The sequence below is a fragment of the Crotalus tigris genome, unplaced genomic scaffold (assembly GCF_016545835.1).
Source record: "Crotalus tigris isolate CLP2741 ecotype Arizona unplaced genomic scaffold, ASM1654583v1 scf7180000017564.2150845, whole genome shotgun sequence".
NCBI classification, from domain to species: Eukaryota; Metazoa; Chordata; class Lepidosauria; order Squamata; family Viperidae; genus Crotalus; species Crotalus tigris.
In genome coordinates, this window is record NW_024096475.1 from 1,055,434 (window position 1) to 1,072,643 (window position 17,210).

The window sequence follows — 17,210 nt, forward strand, 5'->3', positions numbered from 1 at the left end:
TGGTAGGAAATAAACCTTAAACCTACTGATTCCCTAATTAAGTTAGTGTTTTTCAAATACCTTGTAGACCAGGTATATAGACCACCAGCTGCATATGGTCCTGGACAGCTAGTAAGGTAGCCCAAAAAATAATAAAAATATATATTAAAAAAAGAACTTTGCTACTTATATATATAACTATATTATCTATTTTATATGTAGCCCAAGACAATTCCTCTTCAATCCATGTGTCCCAAGCAAGTCAGATGGTTGAACAATCATGCCATAGACCTTTCCATTGCTACCCTTTTATTTTTGTCAAATATAAGAGACAATAGTCTTAAAAAAATTGATGGGCAACGTAATCATTGCACTTAATTACCCTCTATTGCTAAAATTTATTATAAATAAAGCATTGTTATTTACAGTGTAAACATCTACAAGACAAGGATGTTGTCTTGTATAAAGAGCCAGTGTTAAATTTCTATTTGAATTTATGGAAGTTATTTTTCTACGGGAAAGTGATATAGCTTTGTGTTAAAGCCATACTTTGACTGCAACAGATCCTACTTTCAATATCTAGCATTCCCAGGTAAGGATGGAGAAAATTACTTTATAAAATCTTGGAGATCTGCAATCAGTGTAGATCAGTATTTCCCAAATAAAATGTATTCCAGAAGTATTAGATTGCAACTCTTATCAATTGGCTCCTCTTCATTTCCAGTGGTATTGTTCTTTTTTTTTTTAAAAAAAAAATCTCAGCAAGAAAAACAGTAGCATTTTCATATTGTCTGGAGATGTTGGGGTTACAGTTCCACCTATCTGGAGAGCAACCAGACTGGAGAAAGTTCGTTTAGACAAGAGTTAAGAATCATGATTTACTTTAGAATTTTTAAACATTTTCATAGTTTTTCAAAGGCAAAAACTGTTTTTAATGATTCACAAAAATAAAATAGCATGTAAACATTACACAAGCATAATCATGAAGAATTTGACCCACAATGATACTGACCCATAATAATTAGTTTTGTATTCCTTCTTAGACTGCATAAATGTATATACAATGAAACCTTAATTTAACACAGATCAAGGGAGAGGGAGGGTGAGTCCGTTATTCCCAAGTGTCTATTAAATCACAAATCATGTCATTTATTATGATTTATATTATTTTCATAATATAAATGAAGCAGATTATGTTATTTCAGTTTGCATTGTTTTAGGAACCCTGTCATTTGGCAAATTGCATAAATTATGAATGATGTAAAATTATCATAAAATATTAAGTTGCATTGGACTTGATTGTTACTTCAGGGCCTGTCCAGAAAAAAAACCTTAGTCTGTTGCATAAAAAGGGGTCCATTAAATTGAAGTTTGTTCTCTTGTGTGTTCAAATAGAATGGCACTATATGAAAATGTGATGGAATAGAATTTTTCTATTTTTATAAAAAAAATATCTTTAGATATTTTTCAGCAGTGTTACATTTTGTTTAAATTGCCAAAACAAAGTTTTTTCTGAGTTGCATACCTGCTGCAGTTGCATAAAAAAGAAGTGTCTTCACTTCTGCTTTTCAGACCAATGCAACAGCTGTTTCAAGTTCAGAGGAAGATAAGACAGGAACCAAAGTTGGTCCTCAGACATGTAGCCTGACACAAAAGAGAAAAACAAAATATATTTTACTACTTTTCCAAATCCCCCTTTATAACAGGTTTCTAGTGATTCATCTCTTTTGTTATTTTGCTGCTAGAGAGAAAGAACTGAAGTGGGAGCCCCATTTGCTAGGTTATCATTTCTCTTTATAAAATCCTAGATTTTCCCCAAGCAGATACTATTTAGGTGTGTTAAGAAGGAACAAAGTGAGTAGCATATTGGGGATGATAGGAATTATAGTCTATGTCAGTGGTTCTCAACCTGTGGGTTGGGACCCCATTTGGGGTTGAATGACCATTTCACGGGGGTCGCCAAACCACGCTGTCCGCCATCTTTTCCCCTTTTCCCTAGCTGTCCTACTCCCTCTTATTGGTGGCCACACCCACTTGGGGGTCACCACAATATGGGGAACTGTATTACGGGGTCACGGCATTAGAAAGGTTGAGAACCACTGGTCTATGTGGGTCGCGACCCCATTTGGGGTCGAACGACCATTTCACAGGGGTCGCCAAACAACGCAGTTTGCCATTTTTTCCCCCTTTTCCTTAGCTGTGCTACTCCCTTTTATTCTATTGGCTTTGAAAGCCAATAGAATAGACTCTCTTGATTAGAGTCTAATTCTATTGGCTTTCAAAAGCCAATAGGAATTGTCCAGGCTGTCTCTGCCCTGCTGAGCCCGCCAAAAGTCCCATTCTGCAAACGATGCTGCAAGTTGTCTGCAGCGAAGGCGAGCTGTCTGGAAGTTTCCACCCCTCCCTGCTGAGCAACTACTAAAAATGTAAGTAAAAGAGGGCCAGGGGTGGGAAGTGGGAGGCTGGCGGGCGCAGGGAGGGTTGCTGGCATGCGTGGGGCCTGGTGGGTGCCTTACCTCCCTTGGGCTGGGCCAGCTGGTGGCCCAGCCGGTGGTCAGCCTGCTCCGTCTCTGCCCCGTGCCAGCTATGCCTCGGCCGGTGCAAGGGTGGTGCTCCCGGGCAGGGAAAGTCCTCGATGTACGACCGGTTGGGTAGTCCTCGACTTATGACTGGTTGGGTAGTCCTCAACTTACGACTGGTTAGGTAGTCCTCGACTTACGACCGGTTGTGGTCGCGGCATTAAAAAGGTTGAGAACCACTGGTCTAGTCTCTAGTGTCTCTGAAAGATGCTGTTAAATGTTGAAGATTTCCAGTGAGAAATGTGTGTCTCTCTTTAAAGAAGCAACTGATTGCTTCCATTATATTAGTGACTAATTCAATCAGGGATTCCTTGAAGTTAAGCAAAGCTGTTGAGGAAACCACTTCAATGATACTGAAAGGCATGCATATTTTATACCACAAGACATCAAATTTGACACAATTGACAATTGGAATATATATATATATATAGTCATGCAATTAAGACACATTATATACTATGCTGAATACCTGTATATTGAAAAGCTCTACTAAATATTAGTGTATGTTTTCCCCCCTGGTAATATGATTAATATAAAGATATAAAAATGTAAAATATATATTATATAAGAATTATATACAAATAATTTTAATGTTTTGTGGGGAATGTTGATTAATGTTATATTTGGCTTTTCTTTTGTTCTAATAAATGGTAAACAAATCTGGGATTTCATGGTTTTCTGAAAAATTTTGTGGATGGTTTATTTCTCTATAATTGCTTTTAAATTACTTTAAATTTTAAATTAATTCATTCCTAAACATTATACTTTGTTCTTTTTAAAAAACAGGTAGACGTGACATCCTTCCCCTCAAAATCTCTTCATAAGTATTTTTTAATATTAACTATTAATTAGTTTCACTCAGCTTTGAGAAGTCTGCTATTTTACTGTCTAAAATATGGCTCGGGAACATACTTGAATGAAATATTTGCCCTTTGTAGCCTGGATCCCATGTATCCTGGAGAAAATTTTATTCATCTTACTAACGCTTTGTGTTTTTTTTGTTCTCAGATCTTCAGCCCTTGTGTATTTGGTTCCTGAGCAAATGTTTATTTTATTTTGTTTTATTTTTCATATTTCTAAATTGACTCTTTCTTTCAAAGAAGAGCTCTTTTCAGTTTTAAATGTAGCATCAAAGAAAATACTGGTTCTAGACCTAGAGGGTTTTCTCCATTTTTAACAGGTTGTTTTAATATTAGCATAAATATAGACATGAAGGAAATATCCAGAGATTGTTCTAAACAGACATGTTGGTAAAACCCAGGGCTTTTTTTCTCATAGAATGCCCAGAACAGAGTTCTGGCACCTTTTTTGGATGGAACCTTGTAAGGTAGGCAAGGTGGGTTGTATGATGTGTGTGACTTCCGGCACCTTTTTTTTTTTTTTTTAGAAAAAAAGCACTGGTAAAACCTATGCCCGGCATATTGAAGATTCCAGATTGAATCCCCGCCATTTATAGAAAAATTTGGGCAAGACCTCTGAAATAATTTTTCTTACAATGTTACTGAAAATTTTTTAAAAAGGAAGGCAAAAACTAATAGAAACTAGTATAAAGTAAAAATAAAAAGAAATGAAAAAGAAAGCTAAAAGTATAAGAAAGGAAAAAAGAAAAGAAAAATGGAAAAGAAAGAAAAAAATAGAAAGTGAGTTCTGATCTTCTTTACTCCACAATATGTACAATTTTAAATTTACCTCTTTCCCTAAAAGTTAATAGGATAGATGACTCTCCATCAATCCTATTTATCTAAACTATAAATCATGAATTTATTTTTTCTGTTTTGCTCAAAAAATCTATAAGGCGTTTCCAGTCAGCAATAAATGTATTTTTTGTCCTTTCTCTACTGTAATCAAAGAAGTCAATTTGGCCATCTCAATAGAAAGGTATTATGATTCAGACAGTAATCTGCCAAGTACAGTAACAGTTCGATTTATATTGGACATCTATGTTCCTATGACTCTACCTTTCCTGGTATATTGGCTAGGTGGGAGTATGGGTACATAGCCATTTACTTAACAGGAAGTCCATGTTTCCTTCCTCAGCCTTTATTTTGCAAATCATTATACAGCATAGATTATTGTTTTTTAGGGGCTAGATCAAAAAGAGCCTGTATATCAGGTCATGGAGAAAATAATCTTCATATTTTGTTTACATGAGATTATACTGAAAAGGTTTGTGGGACTGCTCCTTTTACACTGCCCCAGTTTTATGATCAGGTATGAGACAAGAAACTTTAGAATAGATCTATATGGGTAAAAGTCTTCATGGATTCTAGAATATTGATTCTGCAGAGTTCTGGATTCCGAGACAATGTTCGTATGTAGGAATTTAAATATAAAGATTTTACAGTCTCGGATATCTTGACAATATCCATTGGATAGGGCCTCAAGTGCCTCACAATATTGCAGCAGGGCTTAAACTTGCAGTACGTACTTTAACCCATTTATTATTTATTTAGAAAATAAATAAAGATAGAAAAAATCCATTAATAATGTAATGGATATCAAACACATAAATTAAAAGAGCGGCAATAAAAGATTTTGAAAAACAAATATACTTTGAGTTGTCTCCCAAGGAGAGCGCTTATTTCAACTTTACAGGCAAATTATTCTTTTTTTCGGGTTCTGCCAAAATAAAAGAAGAATTATTTATTTCAAATGTACTAGTGAAGGGACCTGAAAAAGGTGCTCCATGGATAATCTAAGGCAGGGGTATCAAACTCGCCATGTCACGTGATGTGTCACGACGTATCGTGACTTTTTCTCCATTGCCAGAGTTGGGATGGGCGCGGTTTCAGCATGATGCATCTGGCCCGCGGACTGGCAGTTTGACACCCCTGATCAAGGTATAGGATGGACTATACAGAAGACTTTGTCAACTCATATGACTATCATGAGGTACATTATACAGTATGGATATATATAAATCATAGGTCTCAATGCCTGTAGTTTGTTGCCATATCTTCTGGCACTGCTAATGGTGGTGAAAAAGGATGAATAAAATATTGAGTCCTTTAAAAATTGTCTCTCTATGTGCCGTAAATAAATCAGAATAAAAATTCTTATCCACAGCACAAGTGTCCAGACTCAAATTATCATACTTTGGACATATTACATGAAGATCTAGCTCTTTAGAGAAATTTGTAATGTTGGGAAAGGTAGAAGAAGCCAGAAGACAAGACAATTAGCAGTAAGGCGAATGGACTCAATTACAGCATTGTAGGATTATATTGGGGACTTACTACATTGGAGAAAACCCATCTATCTTCTTGCTAAAAGTCAACCCCAACATGATGGCACCCAGTTAGTGTCAATCAGATAGATGGTATGCACAAGTACTTCCTTCAAATTATTGTCAAAGTCTGCATATCTTAAAATGAAGAATTTTAAGGGTTTTGTGCTCTTGTGTATAGATCAAGGGTGTCCAACTTTTTGGCTTGCCTGGGATAAGTTGAGTGAAGAGGAATTTTCTTGGGCCACATATAAAATATATAATATAGTTAATGTATATAAATCACATGATAATGTTAAAAGTTTATAATCTTGTGGGGCTGCATTGCTAGCTGTCCAGAGTTGCATCGGCTCGCAGGTTGGACATGCCTGGCCTAGATACTACTGCCATTGTTTTCTTTCCTTACTATCTGTACCTGGCAGCTCCAGTATAATGTTCTTGAGCACTAGTATGCCTGTGGATACTTTCTTTGGCACTTGCCAGGGCTTAGCATCATTTTAATTTCTGAGAATGCCTGGGATGCATGAGTTTATTATTAGAAAACAGCGAGCATGAGGAACTTGTCCAGTGTTTGCTTTGAAAGAATTATTTGATAAAAGACCCAGGTAAGTAGAGGTAGTAAGGATCATCCTGTAGGAGATAATGATTGAGGAAGTTGGAGTAAATTCTTTTATAATTTGGTTAGATCGTCTGTGGCAGTTATTTTATGAGCTGACAAATCTCTTCCAGCAGTTGTCCACAATTTGTTTGCAAAATTGCAGATGTGCTACTGGAACAAGATACTTAGAACTCATGTGTTAGTCTCTTAATTGCTTGTTGCAAGCCCAAATTGAACCCAGATGAGTTTCTCTTGATGTACAAACATTGCTGTTCTAACCATCTCTTGTTTTATGATTAATTAAAAGATAATATTGATAGATAGATAGATAGATAGATAGATAGATAGATAGATAGATAGATAGATAGATAGATAACCTTTGTTGTCATTTTTTACTGTGGGTAGAATGGCACATATTAAAAATGAAATTTAGTTGCTTGCTCTCAAAGTGTACACATACATAACACACATTTAAATATACTATATACAACATATATATAGACTTACACCCTTACATATAAGTAACATATAAATATTAAAATCACTGTCCATCTTGAATATATAACAGAAGGAGGAAGCTAATATGAAGTATATGAATAAGATGTATAAGAATAATATGAAGTCTCCCCTAAGTTGAACTTACTTAGTATTATTTTTATTGTGCCAGAGACAAGGAAAACAGAATCAATGATATTTTATTAGTCTCAGGATATACTTCCTGGAATAATAATGTAATGTTTAAATTATCTTACAGAACACTTTTCCTCAATATTTTTTCTCCTCCTTCCAAATTATGTAATAATCTTGTGTGCTTCAAGCAGCTGCTATGGTTGTAGCCATTCATTATAACTTAGACGCACCAATCAGATCAAGGCAAAATTAGGATAAATAAAACATCCCAGAGTTGTTGTAGAACTGGGCAGCTTATAAATGTCTAAAATACATAATAGATAAATGATGTCAAACAGCCTGTGTATGTGGAAGAGGCTTGTAATAATTTAAGATCCCTGAGATGCATTTTTAATATCTGTAAAATTACTTCAATGTGAAGCAAAATCCATTTATTTTTTTAGCAGGATATACTCTTTTTAATTAATCTTTCCCCAGGATTGAATTAATTTTCGGTTACAATGATGTGATAGTATTCTATCTAACTCAGTGGTTCTCAACCTTTCTAATGCCGCGACCCCATAATACAGTTCCCCATGTTGTGGTGATCCCCAACCACTTATACATCACTGGGTGCCAGGGGCGTGGCCAAAGAAAAGGGGAAAAAAATGGCGGACAGCCTTGTTTGGCGACTCCCGTGAAATGGTCGTTCGACCCCAAATGGGGTCCCGACCCACAGGTTGAGAACCACTGATCTAACTGATCTCAGAAACTAATTGGGCTTGTTTAACACCTTGATGGGAGACCATGAGACATTAGATGCCTATAGATTAGATTGGGAAATAAAAATACATCTCTAAAGAAGAAATTGCAAACAACGTCCATACTGGAGTAAGAAAAAAAAATATGAAATCACCATTTGAATTCTGCTGAAAGGAAACTCCTCAAAGCATCTTTGAGGAACAAATCACAATGAAGTTGCACTTAACCATCTTACCAGTTTTGACTGCGGTTCCCCTTTTAACATCCATGTTTAGCAAATTGTTTTTTACCTATTGTCTCTTGGAGATACGAGAATGAGAAAAATAAGTCATCAGACCATTTAACCATATCCTGTTAGTTGTGCTGATCTATTACAGTACACAAATAGTGGAAACATAACACTAACCTGATCAGCACTAGTTCAGATATTCTTGCTGAATGTTATCTAATATTTATAAAAATATAACTTTTAAAGCAACAGAATATTCTTGGCTGAGCATCGAATTACAAGAGATGGGTAAATCCTAAAAAGGAGATCATTCCAAATGTTATACCAGAAGTTGGAATTTGACTTGGCAATAAATTTTTGCTTTAGTAAATATAGGCTATGTATACATTCTTTTTATATGGGAAAGTTTACCTAAATCTTTTTTCTGTAGACTCATTCAGAAGTGAACATGTACAGCATGCATTCAAACAAAGAACTTTTTATTGCAACTACGTGTGTTCAACCATATATATTCATTCCTCCAGATAAGATTTGTAAATATATTTACTTTGAGGAAATTAGCCCATTAAAAATAAAGTGAAAAATTCTTTCGTATTTTTCATCAAAGTACTTAATAGAAAGACACCGGACAGTAGATACTCAAGACAGATTTTTAATATTGGATATTCATAGCCACTGTATCTTAAGACCACTGCATTATTTCTGGCGAACCTACTTAGAATTTTTAAAGTGTCGCTGATCCTGATGATTCTGCATTGCCATGTTTAAATAGTCATTTAGTAATTTAGATTATTGGGATCTTAATCATTTTGGTCTACAGTTGTACTTGTGGTTTGTTGTATGAACCAACCCTATTATGGGTTGTAGTATTAAACCTAGGAGGTCAAGCAAACCACAGTACAGTGCCCTTGAATTTTGTCATATTTCTTTTTATAAAAAAAAGGTCTTGTCTTTTTCTCGGTGGACCAATAGTGAAATAATTTATTGACATTTAAATACTACTACCCTTTTCATTGATTGAAAGTTGCTTTGATTAAATGTAATATGAAGCATAAATATTAGTTTGATTTGAGGACATAATTGCAGGTGTGAGGTGTGATTCATGCAAGAATACATTTGTATATATATGCCTAGTATAAATTAACCAAACCATTCTAGTTAAAATGGGAAAATAAAATCAGATTTGTTTATTTCTTGAATTATATGGAAGAATTGTCAAATCTGTTTGTTCTGCAATAAATCTATAGACTTATATTCTAGCTTTGATTGGGGACTGTAAACTTTCAAATATTTAATACTTAGATATTTTGAGATGGGATCACTGAACTCTACAGTGGAAAATAGCTCTAATGCTGGACAGTTGTGGATCTCTTTTCTTTGGCCATGAAGTTGTCATGACTAATACTACAATGTACAACCCCCCCCCCCTATTTTCTGCTACAAAGATTATTTATAGTGGTTTATACTATTCTTAAAATGTTTAAATACAGTAGTGTTTTATCTTCCCTCCAATGTCTGTAAACTTTAGTATCACAGACCTTTTTTTCTGTGGAAATTATATGAAAGGTGAATGACAGTTTGGAAGTTTGCATTCTTGGGTATTATATATACCAGTACTTTTTAAAGCAGTGGTTCTCAACCTGTGGGTCGGGACCCCATTTGGGGTTGAACAACCATTTCACGAGGGTCGCCAAACAACACAGTCCGCCATTTTTTCCCCTTTTCCTTAGCTGTGCTGCTCCCTTTTATTCTATTGGCTTTTGAAAGCCAATAGAATAGACTCTCTTGAATAGAGTCTAATTCTATTGGCTTTCAAAAGCCAATAGGAATTGTCCAGGCTGTCTCTGCCCTGTTGAGCCCGCCAAAAGTCCCATTCTGCAAACGGTGCTGCACCAGTTGAGTAGTCCTCGACTTACGACCGATTGAGTAGTCCTCGACTTACGACTGGTTGGGGGGTCACGGCATTAAAAAGGTTGAGAACCACTGTTTTAAAGCCATATTAATTAAGGTTATCTTATTTAGAAGCATAATTTAAAGCTGTGGAATTAGTTTATAATATATATTAATCATTAAGCCACATTCAACTGTTTGTGGAATCCAAGTATATCTGAACAAAGCTTAATTTAATGAACCACCAATCTGGAAAATTCAGTGTAGCAAACTTGCATAATATTTCATGGGTCTGCACATTCAGCTATAGATTTAAAGCATGCCAGAGGTATTATAACTTTCAGAATCCAAAGCCCAAGTTGTTATTAGCAGAACCCAAGCCTGACAGATATACTTGGAATGTATATTTCGGCATTAAATAAAAATGTGGCACAAAATGCACGAACCGTGACATGCTAGCACGTAAAAAATAAATGATGTTGAAGGCAAGTATAAGTTGAACGGTTGAACATATGTCATCAATTGAAAACCGTAATGCCATTAATCACAGTGTTTTGAGCCACTGTCTAAAATGAGTGAGGCAAAATCCAAGACCGCATGCATGTATCCCCTGCCAAATTGGTCAGAATTTGCAGATAGAGTCCTCATTCAGATGATCTCTCTATTTACACACACCCACAACCACACCCCAAACCAGGGGTAGGCAATCTTGGCTCTTTTATGACTCGTGGACTTCAACTTCTGGGAGTTGGCTGGCTCAGGAATTCTGGGAGTTGAAGTCCACGAGTCATAAAAAAGCCAAGGTTGTTTACCCCTGCCCCAAACAAACCAAAAGCCACACTTCAGAAATTAAGTTTCAAAAGATACTCTCTTGACAAGCCCTAAGATTTAATTGAAAGTCTAATTGTTCTGTTGGACAATGGGTTTTTTTGAGACACAGGAAGCATCGAGGAGTTTCATTTCTCTACCTTGTACTCCCCCTGCCCTCAAAATTAAACTTTAATGGCAATGAATTTTTGAAGTAGGTTCTACAAATTTGATTTTCATATGACTTTTATACAGTTAAAATATACATATTGTTTGTCGGTGGAAAAAACTGCTAATAACACAAACTCTGCAGACATTAACCAACTACTCAGCATTCTGCAGAATTGCCATTATTAGCAATTTACAAATGAACCATCAACATAGATTAAGGATTTTTATAATAAAATTTGGCTGCCATTACGGATAGTGCTCAACGACCAAAATGGAGACCAAAGTTTATGTTGCTAAGTGAAAAATTTGTTAACTGAGTTTTGCTCTGTTTTACAACCTTTCTTGCCACAGTTAAGTGAATCACTTCAGTTGTTAAGTTAGCAGCAGGGTTGTTAAGTAAATCTGGCTTCCCCATTAATTCTGTTTGTGAGAAGTTTGCAAAAGGTGATCCCATGACTCCGGGACACTGCAACCGTCATAAATATGAACCAGTTGCAAAGCATCGAAATTTTGATCACCTGACCATGGGGATGCTGCAGCGGTAGTAAATGTAAAAAACAGTCATAAGTCATTTTTTAAATGCTGTTGCAACTTTGAACGTTCACTTATTGAACCTGTTGTAAGTTGAGGACTACCTGTAATTGATTATGTAGAACTTTTATATGTGTAAATTTATCCATGAATATTTTCATTACTTTGTTTTTTTTCTTTGTGTATTGTTTAGTTTCCTTTCTCTTCATTTGTTATACTTAATAATTAAAAAAAAACTTAACAAATTTTACTCTGAGGGATCCTTGGTGCTCTCTGAGCTTGCTTGTTTTATTGCAGATGTTTCATTACATAGAATAGAATAGAATAGAATAGAATAGAATAGAATAGAATAGAATAGAATAGAGCTGGAAGGGACCTTGGAGGTCTTCTAGTCTAGCAGGAGAACCTATAACATCTCAGACAAGTGACTGTCTAGCCTTTTCTTAAAAATTTCCAGTGATGGAGCACCTACAACTTCTGGTGGCAAGCCGTTCCACTGGTTAATTGTCCTCACTGTCAGGAAGTTTCTCCTTAATTCCAGGTTGCTTCTCTCAGTGCTAGTTAGGATAATGAAACATCTGCAAGAAAACAAGCAACTTCAGAGAGCACCAGGGACCCCCCATTTCAACCCTGAGCTACAAATATTCTCCTTCAAATTTAAGTCTTGCAGTATGTTTTATGTTGGTGTATATGCGGTTTTCTCTACCAGTGCTGGAGGAGGTAGTGCCCATTCTTCCCATTTCAGAACTTCACCAGTTTTCCCAAGAAATCTCTAATGTTGGGAGATAGAAGTTTACCCCAAGCTTGCCAGTGGAAGCAGGATTAGAGAGCTGGGAAGAATTAATGGGGCTGAAAAAGAAGATATAGTTCTAATCAGAATGATGGGGTAGGAAACTGCTGCAAACTTTCTGGCCCTTGCACTAGAAATGCCTCATACAAGTAATCCTCACTTAATGACTGGTGATTGTTCAAAGTTATGACAGTCCTCCCTTCCCCTGGCACTCACATCCCAATTTCTTACGGCCCAAGTTCAAAGTTATAACAACTGTGCACAGACATATCCCTGTGGTCACATGATTGCATTTGGAACATTTGTCAAACATTTTGGCAACTGGTTCACATTTATGGCTGTTTGCAATGCTCCTTAGTTGGGTGACTGCAATTTGGATTTGGTTTTGGATAAACAGATTTGCTTAACAACCCCTGTGTTTGCTTAACAACCCTGTATTTTTGCTTTACCACAAAAAAAAGGTTGTAAATTGGACGTGATTGCATGGCGATCTATTTAATAACTGCAGTGACTTAGTCATTCCAGACTCAGTTATGGTCATTAAGTTGAGGACGACCTTTACTCATTATGGGGGAAAAAGACTATCTTCTAATTGTGTGATAAGTATACAAGATAAAGCTTCAGCTTTTCAGACACCATTGTATGATGAATCTCACACTTTTTCTGGCCTGCATCAAAAGTAGCCCCCCCCTTTTTTTTTAAATACCAAGACTTGCTAATCAGACTGCTAGATGTCATCTGTCATCTGTCTCAGTTCCCCAAGGCTGCTTTGAGTAAGCCTTGACATATTGCGTAGACTTCCTCTAAAAAAGGCCATGTCTTTTTTTCACTATTTAAATTACATTTTTATAAAAGTATTCCCTACCACTCATCATGAGTCTGCTGTGTTTTCATATTGTTCTTTCTTCAGGGTGGCGAACCTTGTGCTAAACCAGGGGTAGGCAACCTTGGCTCTTTTATGACTCGTGGACTTCAACTCCCAGGAATTCTGGGAGTTGAAGTCCACGAGTCATAAAAGAGCCAAGGTTGCCTACCCCTGTGCTAAACCAATTCCATCTATCTCAACAGCCTATTTTTTTTAGCCTGGTAACGGTGAGAGAAAAATCATGTACTTGAGAGATAAGGTAGCCTTGCCAGCCACAGAATGTACCTTTCAAGAAAGAATACATTTAGGCACAGCTATTGTTTGTCTTTTAAGTGGGCTTACAATCAACGGACATAGCTCACCCCAGATGCATCCTGGAGATTTGTCCCATGGATTTTGAACAAGGAGAAAACAAAGCTAAGTACGCCTTCATAATTTGGGGGGGGGGGAAACGCAGATTGAATTATTCTGAAAAGCACCCTTTTTCTGCCTTATATGTTCTGGGATAAATATGCATATTCAGTGCGGTGGCTGCAGAAAATAATTACAGAGAATTAACCTTATATATTCCTTGGCAGTGGTGGGCATCACAGGAACAGTAGTTGAGAAACAATGTATGTGTAAGGGCAGAAGAATCTCAAGGAAACGTTTTTAAGTGGGTTATTTTGTACTGTGGTCACAGAAGGATGTCCAATTAAAGGTTATAAACACTTGTGGATAATAGAATCTGCCTCTTAAGAACATTAAATCAAGTAAAATATGATTGCTTAAGTGGTCACTTGAGTTGTCACAGTTGTAATCTTATTGAACAAAATTACGAATAGAAGAAGAGAATGGAGCCCTTGAAGTATAGATGTATTAATGAAATATTTTGTAAAGTTGGTGTTGTAGGCAGCAATAATAATAGCATTTAGAATTATATACTGCTCCATAGTGCTTTTACAGCATTCTCTGAGCAGTTTACAAATGTCAACACGCTGCCCCCAACAATTTGGGTCCTCATTTTACCCACCTTGGATGGATGGGAGGCTGTTAACCTTGAGCTGGTCAGGATCCAACTCCTGGGTGTGGGCAGAGTTAGCCTGCAATACTGCAGATAAAGTGACAAACATGCTTTTCATAATCAGTTTCAATATTTGTGATGGGTTCTAGCCTATTTAGAGTAGAGGGAATGAAGTTTGGGTGTTCTTGCACAATGAACATGTAGTTTGTGTGTTCTTGCACACAAACTGGAGATTTGGATTTCCATTTGTGTGGTCTTTATTTATTAGGGAGAGTCACCCAGGGACTGAAAATTATCAGCAATTTTTAAGGTAGACTAGAATAGGGAAAGACGTGCTAGTGTTGATCGATGTTTACTTACTTTGTGTGGCATTTAGGCATACTATTTTTAATAATTTAAATGGAAATATCACTGTTTTGCAGGCCTATTAAATATATCAGATTGGATAGCAATGAAGGATCACAAAGACAAAAGTAATAAGGAAAGAGTGTTAGCTGGAGAAAAACATGGCAGCCTGAGTATTATGACAATTGTAATCCAATATATCTGGAGGCCACCAATGTGAGGAACAGTAAAAGAGGGTATTATGTTTTTCAGAGAGTAAAATACATGATTCTTGATCAGTTTAGTATATGAAACCAATGTTCATTTGCTCCCAATATGTACAACAGTATTTTAGAAGATCCCTGAATTATTCAAGATGTGCAAATAATGTTGATATTTTATAATGGATGTGTGTACGTGAACTACTAAATGTGTTCAGTGAGGAAAATGGATGGCAAAATGTTGTATCTAATAGCTTCTTCACTGTTAAACTCTCAGCAGCTCATCTGCAAAATTGCAAGAGCAGAACATGCATTTTAATTTAGCATCAGATGACTGCTTGCTTAAAATAGCAGCCTTATATGTTTTTTGAATGAGCTGCTGTTCAGAAAGATGTAAAATGCTTTTTTTTTTTTTTACATTAATTCTATCGCTGGACTTGTCTCATCTTTATAACCTTCAAATAAACATCTCCCTTACGCCTGATTATCTATGTATTCTAGGCAAATAATGGAAAATTTTTCTCGGGAGAATTACTACCAATATCTTTGGTTCAGGAGAATCAAATATTGGTCAATTTTTTTTTAAATCCTGCTTGTTAATGGTATTCATTAATATCCATTTTAATAGTCACGATCATTATTAAAAATATGTAATTTATGGTTCAGTTCAAGACTTGAGGTTATTTGCAACCTTCCAACTCTGTTACTCTCTTCCAACTCTGTTATGTTATTATTTAAGTTTTATTTAGAAGAGGTATGCAGGTTGAATAAGAACAAATTGGCATTATCAATCCTAAACAAAGAACAGGTGTTTCCAGAATCTTAAGTTAATACCAGGTTCAGCAGATAGTTTTTGTGCTTGTCTTGTATAATCCAGGATTATCTGAAAGAAGCCTGGGTTATATGTAATAGGCTAAAGCAGAAATGTGAATACAGGTAGTCCTCAACGTACGACCATAATTGAGCCCAAAATGTTTGTTGCCAAGTGAAACATTTGTTAAGTGAACTTTGCCCCATTTTACAAATTTTCTCGCCACACTTGTTAAGTCAGTCACTGTAGTTATTAAGTTAGTAACATGGTTGGTAAGTGAATCTGGCTTCCTTATTGACTTTGGTTGTCAGAAGGTCGCAAAAGGGGATCACATGACCCCAGGACACCGCAAGGGGCATAAATGTGAGTCAGTTGCCAAGCTTCTGAATTTTGATCATGGGATCATGGAGATGCTGTGACGGTTGTACGTGTGAAAAATTATCATAAGTCATTTTTTTTCAGTGCCATTGTAACTTGAACGGTCACTAAATGAACTGTTGTTAAGTTGAGGACTACTTGTATTGTGAATAAAGGTGGAATTGCTAAACTGAAGTACATTAGAATCCTGTACTTGTCCACACAGGGAAAGTCTTGTTGAGTTATCTCTCCATCAGCATATGTGGGGAGCTGGGGCTATATTTGAATGGTATCATTTCTCATTTCCTTTTGATCAGATTTCACTTTCAATTTTGCTCTCAGAAATGTTTTGAAATAAACAGAAATATCCCTGAAGTATATAGGCGTAAAGAGCTTCATATCTGAAGTTTAGTGGAGATCTCTAGGCACATCATTATAGCCTGGCTTTGCTTCAGTATTTAGTATTTTAGAGATGAAATAATTATAGGTAGCAACTGATATTGAAAGAATATGCAAATAGCTTTTAGTCCTCAAAGACAAGTGATTGAAAGCAGCAACTTCCTCAGGGGTATTTATAGCATATGAAATCACTCTAGGTAGTTTCACAATAAGTTCATGGTGCTCTCAGAAACATAAAAGCAAATTTTTGAGAACGGGATATGGCTTAGAAAATTCCCAGACTTACCAATCTCTTCTTTTAAAAAATTGCTTTAGCTTTTAAATGTATTGTATGATAGGTATAATGAAGTGCTGATCCATTTTGAATAATTACGAATATTTTTTTTCTGAATTTAATCAATAGCAAATCTTGTATTACTAACCAATTTCTTTTGATTTTTATGGTCAGAGTCCTTTTCATAAGTTGTTTAACATATTATTTTCAGTGCTGTATTTTTGCTAGACAATGCAATACTACTACACTGCAAAATTATTTAGGAGTAAGCCTCGCTGAGCAGAGTAATAGTAAGTTTAGTTAATATCTAAAAAATTTGAACAAAAAGGATGAAGTTTTACATTTTCTTGTTATACCTTAAGCTTGAGTTTTGTGCAAATAAATGTAAAATTACATTTGCTAAATTATTTGTTTCTGAGATTGCTGAGTACTGCTATGGTGTTTCCTTTTGTTTTGTCTATCATCATCACTTTGCTTGTTGAAATTTTTCGACTTATAATTTTACCTCTGTTGATTAATTTCAAATTTTTGCCCATTAGTATGTACTGCCTTGTTTGGTCGAGATATGGTGTCATATCTATTCTAGTTCACATATACTCCTATCTACCTGTATTTATTTAATGTTTTTCCCCTCCCTATAGATATTTTATTTTTTTAGACTTTTGTTTATATATTTTAAAATGTATGTTTATGTTTTTTAAATCTTGTATTATTTTGTTTTAATAATTTTAAGTTTTAAAAAATTATATTTGTTTGTATATCGCCCTTCTTATGCTGGTCTATGA

At 35.7% G+C, this 17,210-nt stretch overlaps 1 protein-coding gene across 1 annotated transcript in view; it reads left to right on the top strand.

The window, feature by feature from the left end:
- The window catches only part of GFOD1 (glucose-fructose oxidoreductase domain containing 1), a 40,599-nt gene that overhangs the window by 2,258 nt on the left and 21,131 nt on the right, over window positions 1–17,210 (top strand). The window lies entirely within an intron of this gene.